Source organism: Mobula birostris, chromosome 26 (genome assembly GCF_030028105.1).
Source record: "Mobula birostris isolate sMobBir1 chromosome 26, sMobBir1.hap1, whole genome shotgun sequence".
NCBI lineage: Eukaryota > Metazoa > Chordata > Chondrichthyes > Myliobatiformes > Myliobatidae > Mobula > Mobula birostris.
In genome coordinates, this window is record NC_092395.1 from 45,185,452 (window position 1) to 45,198,305 (window position 12,854).

At 42.5% G+C, this 12,854-nt stretch overlaps 1 protein-coding gene across 5 annotated transcripts in view; it reads left to right on the forward strand.

Annotated features, from left to right (window-relative positions):
* Positions 1-859: 859 nt before the first annotated feature.
* Positions 860-12,854, forward strand: part of LOC140188421 (dipeptidyl peptidase 9-like) — a 117,650-nt gene continuing 105,655 nt past the window's right edge. For 3 of the 5 annotated variants that reach the window (XM_072244679.1, XM_072244678.1, XM_072244680.1), the window contains exon 1: positions 860-1,045. The gene's annotated coding sequence lies outside the window, so the exon portion shown is untranslated. The remainder of the gene's footprint in view (positions 1,046-12,854) is intronic. The other 2 variants (XM_072244681.1, XM_072244682.1) reach the window with 1 other exon arrangement.

Here is a 12,854-nt window from a genome sequence, read left to right on the forward strand (position 1 = left end):
CGATGCGTCCCAATTAACGGGAATCCACTGTGTATAAAATAAACAAGTAGTGCAACACGAGAACAAAATAGTGAGGCAGTGTTCATTGTTTCGTAGACCATTCTGGAACTTCATGGCGGAGGGGAGAAGCTGTTCCCTTCTGCCACTTGGTTTTGATATGAGGGCAGTTCCTGGATGGTGATGACGGCCCGAAACGTTAACTGTTTATTCCCTGACTTTGAGTTCCTCCAGCATTTTGTATGTATGTTGCTCAAGATCTTCAGCACCTACCGAACCTCTTGTGCTTGTGATTTGCCGCAAACTACAATCGCAGATTAAATGGTCCATGTTCCGAACAACAGTAGGTCCTGCAGTTGAGGCGGGAGGCGCTGCAGTTGACTCCGGGCGACAGCGGGCGCTGTAGGTACTCCGATGCGCGGGAGGCGCTGCAGTTGACTCCGGGCGACAGCGGGCGCTGTAGGTACTCCGATGCGCGGGAGGCGCTGCAGTTGACTCCGGGCGACAGCGGGCGCTGTAGGTACTCCGATGCGCGGGGGCGCTGCAGTTGACTCCGGGCGACAGCGGGCGCTGTAGGTACTCCGATGCGCGGGAGGCGCTGTAGTTGACTCCGGGCGACAGCGGGCGCTGTAGGTACTCCGATGCGCGGGGGCGCTGCAGTTGACTCCGGGCGACAGCGGGCGCTGTAGGTACTCCGATGCGCGGGAGGCGCTGCAGTTGACTCCGGGCGACAGCGGGCGCTGTAGGTACTCCGATGCGCGGGGGCGCTGCAGTTGACTCCGGGCGACAGCGGGCGCTGTAGGTACTCCGATGCGCGGGAGGCGCTGCAGTTGACTCCGGGCGACAGCGGGCGCTGTAGGTACTCCGATCCGCGGGAGGCGCCGCCTCTCCGCGGGTTCAGGATGATCCTGCGGCCGCGGCTGCCTTGTCGCGGGATGAAAGGCCGAGGTTGCGGCAGTGTGGGTTCCCGGCGCTGAGTGCGATTGCCGCCGTGAGTTTGAATGAAGTTGATGAAGGAGTCTGCGTTATTGTAAGAACTCTGTGGAAGGTGAGTGGGCAGCGGCGAACCCTCCGCGCCGATGCTCCTAGGGCGAGGAGTCGGGCCGAGCCCGTGGCACCCAGTCCCCGGGGCCGGAAGCTGCGCATCAGAATTGCCCTGCGGCTCAGCTCGTGTGCTAAGCGGGGGGCCCCCGGCGGCCTATGCCGGCCTTGGCAGCCACCCTGATATTGAAACTTGTAGCACAAGGGGTCTGTGGTGGTGCAAGCCCGGCGCAGCCCAACGCGATCTTCCCCCATCCGCCCCCGTTACCCGTGCCCTGTGAGGGGGAGGGTGTGGGACTCTTCTCCAAAGAACAGCGCTTGTTTATGAAATGCGGTTTTAAAAGGAGTCTGGTGGGTCTTGAGGGATCTGCACGTAGAGGCGATCGCTGCGTTTTAAATCAGACCTTGGCTAAAGCAGTTTCTCCCTTGTAAAGCATGAATGCTCAGTGGCGGACTATCCCTCCAGATTTATCTGGCTGCACCTCAGTTGACTGGAGTTTTCAGAGAGCAATTTTCTTGGCCTCGGTTGTTTGGAAGTCTTTACCCCGTTAATAATGCAGACTTTATCAATCTTGTATTGTAATGCATGCTTATTTTCACGTTTTCATGTTGTTCTAAGCCTTCCTCGATGATATAACGTGTAAATGGCTTGGCACCGTGCGAGACATAGGACGAAAGTCAGAAGAATGATATTTTTATTTGGATTGTTCCGTTGTGAGGAAGAAGCAAGTTTGCAGCACGAGGTGTCCGGATCATAACTACTCATGTGAAAATGATCGGGGATGGCACAATGGCTTAGCAAGCAGAGCTGCTGTCTTGTTCTGACCTCTGGGATCTTTGCTTGTGCGACGTTTGTATGTCCCCTCTATGCCTGCTTGGTTTCCATCTACAGCCCAAAGACATTGATGGTTAGGAGGTTATTTGACTGCTGTAAGTTGCCCCTATTGTGCAGGTAGAAGGTTGAATCTGTGGGGATTTGTGGAACATAGAGGAATAAAATGGGTTGGAATAAAATAGCATAGGAAAAAAGTGAATAATATAAGATTTGTCAAATGGGGTGCTTGGTGGTTAACATTGACTTTGTGGCTGAAGGACCTGTTTCCACACGTGATTCTATAACTGTTTTCCATCTTCATCACTGGATCCCTTGGTAATCAATCACACAACTGAGCCCTCTAATTCTTGATCCTCTGTCAGTGGAAAATGGTTTATCTTTATTTACTTTGTCTATACCCTGATGATTTTGAAGAGATCCGTCACTACTCAACTTTCTGTTTAAGGAAAATAATCTCTGCTTCTCCACTCCCACACTGTATACTTGGGATCCTTCTGGTAAATCTATGGATGTTTTCTAAGACATTCACATCATAAATTGGTGACTCCAGCTGCTCATCATATGTGCTTTTGTGATTGCTTTCTCAAGCTACCTTGCCACTTAAAAAGAGTACAAGTGATATTTCTCTCTTTCAGAGTTCCTTTTACTGCCTCTTGATACTTTCATCAAAATATTTCTGCTTCTCAGTATTAAACTTTACGTTTGTTTGTAGGATTTGAGTGGTGCCAACAAAGATAGCACGTACAATGGCCTTTTTGGATGCTGAAATGCTTTCTTGAATCATATACTCTGGTGGAATTGTACCCTATGGCACTGTATGTTTCAGGTAGTGTGTGACTGGGCAGGGAATCTGGTACCATTCTCATCCTGCAGCAGTTATATGTTTGCAAACACCTGTTGGAAAAGCTATGGTGAGTAACTGCAATGTGTTCCATGGATGGTGCACTCTGCAGCCATTGTGAGTGGTGATGGAGGAAGCAAACGCTTCCACTGGTAGATCAATAGCCAGCAAAACAGCTGTATTGAGCTGGATAGTAAAAGGTTTCTTGAGAGTTGCTGGAGCTGCAATAATCCAGGCAAATGGAGATCTGTGGTTTGGATATGGTGGATGGGCTTTGGGGTGTCAGGAGGTGAATCACTAGCTGCTGCATCGCAGCTTCTGACCTTTTGATGTCATTAACATGGAAGTGGCAAATTCAGTTACGTTAATGATGACATTACTGAACTGTTGAATGTGAGGTGGCTTGATGTAATACTGTTTCCCAGTAGCTGTGTGGCACAGAGGTTACTGCATTTATCAGTTCATACTTGAATGCTACCTGAGTCTTGCTGTATGCAGGCATGAATTGTCCCATTTAATAAACGATTATGAATAAAACTGTACTGGGTGCAATTATCAAGCATTCCTTTTTCTGACCTAACAGTGAAGCACCTAAAGATGTTCAATTTGCAGTCCTGCATTGAGGAACTCCTGCTGATGTGAATCATTTCCAAAGATGTCTTTTTATGCTTTATGTAGGGATGGTCAAACCAGTGGAGGAATTCGGCAGGTCAGGCAGCATCTGTAGAAGGAAATTGAGATTTTTTAGATGAGTTTAGAGTACCGCTGAGGGCAATGCCGTTGGTATTTCTATATGCAGATTCAGAAAGCATTTGATCAACAGCACATCAAAATAGTGAGGATGCTACAAAACCGAAATAAAAACCACTGCTAAGAAATACTTGACATTTGAAGTGCTGCTAAATACAAACAGTAATATTGAAACTTGTGTAAACTAGAGAAAGGGGACAGCAGAATCAGGGATTCAAAACTGATATAAACAGTGAAGCAACAGTGGGGAAAATATTTTAAGAATCTAGTTAGAAATTTGGTGCTGGTTTCACAATTTTTCCTGACAAAGTCCTGAAGCAATGACATAGAGTATTGCGTTGGATATCATTTTCAAAACTTGCTGTTTCTATGTTTCTAGGCTTTCCCCCTGTCGGCAAGAATACTGACAGAATGTAAGTGGACCCTGATAATGTTAATGGATAGGCAAGCACTTGGCAGTTTCACCAGATTACAGCCCATACCACTAATGGCTATCCTTATTTTACCCTTAATCAACATGATGGTTGGTATTGTTATAAGAAAAATCAGTGGAGCAGACTCGAAGGGCTGATTGGTCTAATTCTCTCCTATGTCTTATGACAGTTACCAGGAATCTGTTCAATGTTCCTAAGCTTTTTTGCCAGGTTCACTCAGCTCCAACTTCATAACAGCCTTTGTCCAAGCATGAACAACCAAGCTGAATTCCAGTGGCAGGGTGAAAGAGGTCATCTTTATCATCAAGGCAGCTTTTGACCAAGTGCATCATCAAGGAATCCAGTAAAATTGAGAAAGTGGGGAAAAGGAAAACCATCGTCTGGCTGGTCATACTTCATACAAACTCAGTCTAGATAAAGAGTCTTGATACAAAACATTGACTGTCCATTCCCTTCTACAAATGCTGCCTGACCTGCATTCCTCCACTGGTTTGTCTCTTTATACTCTGTGCAGGGCCATTTATCTTATTGGAAATGATTCACATTAGTAGGAGTTCCTCAGGGCTTCGGCAAGCTGACCATCTTTAGATGCTTCATTGTCAGGGAAAGGGATGTTTGATCATTGCACAGTGTCCTTTGATTGATCCTTTGTGGTTTGCCTTTATTACGCCACACATTCTACTGCAAATTTTGCTCTGGAGTTGTACCTCTAACAGATTTCCCATTACACAGACTAACTTGCAGTTACTGGGTTTATACTTGCACTTACTCACAAAAAGAACTTTTTCAATTCTCCTTTCCTTTGCCACCAACTCTGTATCTAAGAATGATTATAAGATTGTCAACAGTACCTTTTAATTTATTTCCCTCAGAAGACTGCGGTGCATTCCATTCAGGCCTGCTAACGCATTAGAAGGGACTTTTTTTACAGGGGTCTTGATAATTCTCCATGCCCATTGTTTGAAATTACACATTTTTTTCTCTATCATGGAAATGAACTTTACTCTTGAGTTGGCTCTTTGTGAAAACTTTATTCAGTGACAATTGAAATTGGGTGAGTAAATAGAGTACGCATTAAGTGTAAACTTTACATTTATTGGTGATCTGAAATAGTATATAAGGTCTTTCCATTTAGTACTTAAGTGCACACATGCTTGTGTCTCCGTGTGACTCACATAGTTTGGGTCATCCTTGATCTTATATTATCAAGAGGGTTGTACAAATGTCATGTATGTGTAGTCATTCTCCACTGATTATGTTCCAGTCATTGTAAAGAAAGACAGCTGTATTAAATTGTTCCATTTGGCAAATGTTCAGATGATGAGCAGCTGACATGCAGCGGTTTCTGTGCCAGAAGTGAAATAAATTGCCTCTGATAACTTGTAGGTATCTGCTTCTGGGATTTGTACCTTGACTGTTAGCTGTAATTTTGTTTGTGCAATCACTGTGAATTTGAAAAGTTCAATAAATAAGCATGCTTTGAAGTAGAGTGAGAATTTTTTTTTTGCTTTAGCTCAGTCTGTTCTTGGACTAGAGATTCTTATGCAGGGAATATGGGTCAATGGTCGTGTGGTAATACCAATTGACTGGACAGACTGAGCTTGTTTGTTTGGACCAATCAGCCGTGAATGATAGTTGCATTTACTGCACATTTTGGTTTCTTGTGTCAGATGGAGCTCGTGACTTTTTCTGTTGAAACTTAATAATGTAAGTTTACAGCCGATTTTCAAGGATAATGGAAAGTTTGCTTTGCAATATTTCTTTTTACTCGTTGTCAGTGGCATTTTTAAGGTAATGTGTATAAGTTGGCATTTGTTGTAGGAGTCATTAGCATATCATTGTTTTAATTTTGTTGAGTATATAGGCAAGTGACAGCTCAGTACAACTTAGTAAATCATTTAGGTTCAGAGGCGGTTGTATACCCCATTATGCTTCTACCAGCTCAATAACCTATCTACTTCTAGATGAAACAGTGAATATTCAGCAGACCAGGCAGCCTCTGTGGAATAGCTCTTACTATAAATATTGCCTGCCCTAAGTATTTGCAAAAATTTCCTGTTAGTGTCAGGTTTCAGCATCTGTTTTTTGCCATCCTAATTCTGCTTCTATTCTTTCCACAATCTGAGTGTATTATTCTTTCAGATTCTGTCTGTTGTACAATGGAATAAATTTCTTAAATATGTCCAGTTACACAATTTGTATAAACTTTTGTTAAAACTAAACTCATTGTCTTTTCAATTCCTTTTGCCTAATTTTGCTTTTTGATGCATCTTCAAACAATTTTTTTGTATTAATCACATCTGAAGAATTTTAATTCGACACAGCTTCATGATGCTTGTACCATGAATTGACAAATAGACACCTATGTATGTTCATGGCATCTAAAAGTGTAGGAAGGAGGTAGTGGTGCAGATGGAGGTACGAGTGATCTGCTACCAGCATCAGATTTTTTCTTATTCTGTTCTGCAGAATCTATTCAGGGAAACACAAACTTGTACTTGCTTGAGATAAGTATGTGCTTTAATGGCTCAGTGGGAACACTCACAACATAAGTCACAAAATTGTGGACTTGAGCCCTTCAGAGAAATGAGCACTCATCCAGCTATCGTTCCCAATGAGGGATTGCTGCACTTTTGGTAATGCTGTTTTTCTGACATAAACTCTCTGCCTTTTTGGATGAACATAAAAGATCCCATAGAACCATTTCAAAGAAAGGCTGTGACAGTATTCCTTAACTAACATTAAAATAAAGTTTCTGGTACCTTTACTGTGCCAGCTACTATGTTATGGCAGTGACAATTCAAAATTATCTTCATTGACTGTAGGTTTGAGATATCTTGAAGTGTTTATGTCCCTGCACTCAATTGCCAAATATTCTTCTGAAAATAAAAACATAACTCTTTGACCAGAACTTCAGGTCATTCTACAATTTTACATTAGCATTCTTTCCTGTTTCATTATGTCTTCATGAAGCATCTTGGCATGTTGCTTTTAAATATAAAGTAAACAAAATTTAGCAAGGCTTCCATATTTCACTACACCATCATGGCCACAGGTTTGGTAACCAGAAAAGAGAGAAAAGTGTTTGTCATGGAGGTGACATTCTTGCCATAGAGTTGGATAGTGGTGAGTTTGAATCTTGCTATGTGTAGTATCAACTGGTGGAGGTGAGAGCTTCAGCTGTGAATTAAGTTTCTTTTTAGAGCGATAATAAATATACAGATTTCCCCCTTGAATTTAGGGTTGTGAGAGCCACATAGAACTAATTGTTATGAATTATCACTGTGCATATAAAGATATGAGTAGTAGGCTCCCAGTCATAAAGCATTATGGAAACCTTTTAACTTACTGTTGAAATAGCTCCTGAATTCACATTGTCTGTTCCAATGGAGTGGACAAAATTTACACTGCACGATAACTCCCAAAAAAATTGAGAGCATCAGCACTAGTCACTATTCATGCCATTTTCAACTTCATCAAAGCATTTGTTTTAAAAAAAATTCTAGGGGTTTGATTGTGGAACTCCTTCCTCAAACTTGGCCAGCTGGAGAAATTCATCTCCACAAGAAATTTGCTCCATAAGGGTGAGCAAACCATGATATTATCTGGGTCTACAACAGAGCCAATTTCAGTGAAGACCGGTGTTAAACAGGCCTGTGTCATTGCCCCAATACTTTCCTCAATCTTTTTTGCAATGTTGCATCTCTTCTCCAACAGATTTCCCATAGAAAAACAAACTAATCTGATCTTCAGAACTGATGGGAAGCAAGAACTAAGACATGGCCTACCAGACTGCAATGTCTGTCCACATATATACTTCAGAGACCTGAACTGCCTTCGGAAGCTATATCAAGGCTTTGGGGAAATGATCTTCACAAATCATTCCAAATTCAGCAGATTAATAATTGACTCACATTGTTGTCTCCTAGGTTCCCCAAGTCGACTAATTACTCTCAATTGCCTATTTATTTCAAGCAGGGGTTCTCAACTTTTTTATGCCATGGACTCCTGCCATTAACCAAGGGTTCCATGGACCTCTGGTTGGGAACCCCAATTTAGAGATACAGGTCCCCAGTAACCCCTGTTTTAACCCTAACCATGGTACAATTTACAATGACAAAGTAACCTACTAACAGTACATCTTTGATTTGTGGGAGGAAATTGGAGCACCTGGAGAAACCCCATGCATTCCACAGGTTTGAAGTCCAGTACCCAGAGCTGTAATAGCATTGTGCCAACCACTACGTTACCATGGTGCTCATGGTATGTTGGCTGGCCAAATTACCTGCATGCCCAACACCAAAATCCTGAAATGGAGGCTCTTTTTTTTTAAAAAAATTCTGTCATTGAAGGAGATTACCAGGTGCTTAGAGAAGAAGATTTGTTCAAACCTGTAAAGATTCATAGGGTTCTTATGTTTTTAATGGATGCAGGGCCCAGGACAAGCTATATACATTCCTTAAACCTTTACTCTGCTTGTGACCATAACTAGCTCATTATGGTCATCCTATTACTTCAGCTATGGGTTTTTTTCAGGACAAAATTAATTTTGGTCACCTGGGGCTAATTATGCACTTTTGAGGATCTCCTGGATTGGGAGCATCAGTGGTTGAATTTCATGAGCAGATTACTTGCTAGTTGTCATGATTTGAGAAGAACTAACTCCTCTATTTTTACATTTTAGGATTTATCATAAGAGCATCATGTACTCTGGTAAGGTTTTTAATAAGGTTTTTAATAATATTCCTCATCTTAGGCTCATTCAGAAAGTCAAGAGACATGGGCCCCAGGGAAATGTGGCCGTGTGGATTCATAAATTGGCTTGTCCATAGAAAGCACAGGGTCATTGTGGATGGGGTGTATTCTGCCTGGAGTTCAGTGCCCAGCGACTGATTCTGCTTCCCCTGCTCTTTGTGATTTTTAATAAGTAACTTGGTTGAGGAAGTGGAAGGGTGGGTTAGATGCAGATGACACGAAGGTTGGTGGTGCTGTGGATGGTGTAGAATGTTGTAATGGGACGTTGATTGGAAGCCAAATTGGACAGATATGTGACAGATCGATTTCAACCTGGGAAAGTATGAAGTGATTCACTTCTGGATCTCTTGAAGTTGTTGAACAAGTTTAAAGGGTTGTTAAGAAGGTGTATGGTGTTTTGGCCTTCATTAGGGGATTGAGTTCAAGAGCCTTGAGGTAATGTTGTATCTCTCAAAAAACCCTGGTTAGAGCACACTTCTGGTCACTACGTTACAGGAAGTGTAGCGGTTACTTAGAAAACAAACCAAAACTACTGAGAGACAGTGAGGGATTTGACATTGTATGTTGCACTTCCAAATAACTGAGCTTCAAGTCTAGTAAAGTACGTTTGATCCTTTGTTACGAAGCCAACAAAGATGAACGATCTTATACAGCAATTTTTAAAAATTATGAAACTAGAGTCGTAAAGTATGCAAAGTTAACGTAATCAAATTAGTGATATAGCAGTCAACAAAAAAAAAAAAAATCCATGTCCCTGGCTGTCTCTAACTAAAAACTAATGATACATAGAGTGACTATATGACTATACGCATGTGCTTCTACCATGCTCCAACCCACGTGACAAATTACTATAAGCAACAATAAATATGCAACACAAAAGACAATACAGACAGAAATAGATACATAGCTCCTACATCCCAGCCCCTAATTATTACATTACAACTACATCTTACAGAGATAGGAGATGTGAAATCTTTAAGGATAAACATATTAACATTTTTGCAAAAGTCGTCTTTCCTCTTCCTGATGACTGCCTTCCTTGTGTCATTCTCCTCTGAGTACAAGGTGGTGTCTGTCCATCATGACCTTGTATCCATTTGTGCTAAAGGTGGCTTTCAACCCACAAAGTGGATAGGCAACAGATACAATGCACTAACTGGGGTACCAGAAGAACGAAGATTGAAAGACATGAAAGATTTGAATTTCGATCAAGATATACCTTTAGAGGAGAGAGTACTGGGTGTGCAATGGTGCATTCAGTCTGGTGCTTTCAAGTTTAAGATCACGATCCAAGATAGACCACTCACCAGAAGGGGGATCCTCTCCAAAGTTAGTTCATCTATGACCCTTTAGGAACGTTGAGTCCGGTGGTGCTATCTTCTAAGAAGTTCCCATAATATCTATGGAAGAAAGCTTGTCTGGGATGACACTATACCAACATCAGTTGCTCATGAGCAGACAAGTTGGCTGGAAGAACTCTGCCAGTTGAAAAACTTCAAGGTTGTTTGATGTTTGAAGCCCCTGGATTTTGGAGAAGTTACTACTGCTGCACAGTTACACCACTTTTCAGATGCAAGTGAAGATGGCTATGGAGCAGTGACCTACCTATTTGTTGCACAATATGCACTCTCAGGTACAGTGCTTTTATCATGGGAAAATCTAGGGTAGGTCTGTTGAAATCAGATTCCATCCCTTGTTGGCTTGCCATCATAGCTCACTATTGCTTTGATGGCAAGTTGTATGGAATCATGCAGCGATAATAGTTGTTCTGTGCTGAAGTATATCATGAATGAAACTTCTAGGTTCTGAACCTTTGTTGCAAATAGTTTTAGAAATTCCTATGGTCTCACAGGCACCTCAAAGGAGGTATGTAAGCATTTCAAGCAACACCGCAGGTGTGGCCCCTAGATCGCTGAAGGTGAAAGCATTCCTGAAGAATGGAATATGGGTGTCAGGGCCTCAGTATCTTCTTCGACCTGAAAGGGAATGGCCTGTGAATCCCGATTGGTTTGGGCAACTCATGCTGGATGATCCGGAAGTCAAGAGGAGGCTCACATGGAGAAATATGGGAGAGATTGATCAGGTCTGTACAAAAGGTCTTCAATTCCATCATGAAGGTACAGAATCTTGACGAAGGGTGTTTCCACACAGTCCTTTGTGAGGTAGAGGCCAATTAATGGTCACCGGATTACTGAAGTAACCTCAGGGCTTATCGATTTGGAAGTATTAATACCCAAGCATCTGTTGCTTCTGAAGACCACACCATCCTCACCACCTGGAGAGTTCCAAAAGGAAGACATTTATGCTTGTAGATGGAGGCAGGTCCAATACATGTGAAACTTGTACATGGTGGACCAAGGAGTACTTACCACAGTTACAGGAATGTCAGAAATGGTCAGGTTTAAAGCACAGTTTCCTTCCAGGAGACTTCGTGCTTATAGCTGATGACACAGCACCTTGAAACTCATGGACTATGGGAAGAGTCATTTAAGTCTTTCTAGACGGTCGACAATTTGGTCAGTAGGTGTGCATCAAGATCAGGACCAGCTGTCTGGATAGGCCTATAACCAAGATCTGTCTTTTACAGGAGGCAAAGGTTTGAGGAGCTACATGTCTGGAAGCTTCATGACTTTGACTTAACAGGAAGTGGTGGTAAAGATCACTCTGCAACTGGGATAAGTGCTGGTAACCTCTGACCTCTGAGTTGAAGATAGAAACAATGCAAAACCCTATGATTAGTGCTATGTGTAAGAATAAATCAAGATGAAGGGTCAAAAACAGGAGTCAGAAATTATCAGGAATATCTCATCCTTAATAATTTACTTATTCAATGAGGGTCACTTGTGTGGTTCTGATTTATGTGAGAGAACAAATGGGAAGGAAATTAAACTAATCCTATGCTTTAGTCTACATAGGAATGCTGTTCATGGACTGCTGCAGGTAACAATCTGGCTAACATCACCTCTTGGAGATTTTCAGAAGGCCTTTGACAGGGTGCCACACATGAGGCTTCTATATAAGATAAGAGCCCATGGTATTACAGGAAAGATGCTAGCATGGCCAGAAGATTGGCCGACAGGAAGGAGGTGAAAAGTGGGAATAAATGGGGCCTCTACTGGTTGACTGCTGGTAACTTAGCTAGGTTGGTCAGTGTTGTGTCCACTACTTTTCACGCTATATGTTAATGATCTGGATAACAAGTTTGGGATGAAGTTTGCAGATGATACACAGATGGGTGGAGGGGTAGAAAGTGTTGAAGCGGAGTCTGCGAAGGGACGTTTACAGATTAGTAGAATGGCAAAGAAGTGGTGATGTAGGGAAGTGTATGGTCATGCATTTGCTAGAAGGAATAAAGGCTTAGTTCATTTCTAAATTGGAAGAAAATTCTGAAATCAGATGTGCAAAGGAACTTGGGAGTCCTAGTGCAGGCTAACCTAAAGGTTATCTTGCAGGTTGAATAGATAGTAAGGAAAGCAAATACACTGTTAGCATTCCTTTCAAGGCGACTAGAATATAAAAGCAAGGGTGTAATGCTGAGGCATTAAAAGGCAGTGGTCAGGCTTGTGAGCAGGTTTGGCTCCATATTTAAGAAAGAATGTGCCGGCATTGGAGAGGGTCCAGAGGAGATTTATGAGAATGGATCCTGAGAAAGAAAGTGTTAAAGTATAAGACCATAAGATATAGGATGTAGGCCATTCAGCCCATCGAGTCTGCTCTGCCATTCAGTCATGGGCTGTTCCAATTCTTCCAGTCATCCCCACTCCTGTGCCTTCACCCCATACCCCTTGATGCCATGGCTAATCGAGAACCTATCTTTCTCTGCCTTAAATATACCCAATGACTTGGCCTCCACAGCCGCTCGTGGCAACAAATTCCACAGATTTACCACTCTCTGACTAAAGTAATTTCTCCACATCTCAGTTCTAAATGGATGTCCTTCAATCCTGAAGTCACGCCCTGTTGTCCTAGAATCACCTATCATGGGAAATAACTTCGCCATATCTAATCTGTTCAGGTTTTTAACATTCGGAATGTTTCTATGAGATCCCCCCTCATTCTCCTGAATTCCAGGGAATACAGCCCAAGAGCTGCCCGAGGTTACCGTATGAGGAACACTTTCATTCCAGGAATGATTCTCATTAATCTCTGAACCCTCTCCAATGTTAATGTAGCCTTTCTAAAATAAGGAGTCCAAAACTGC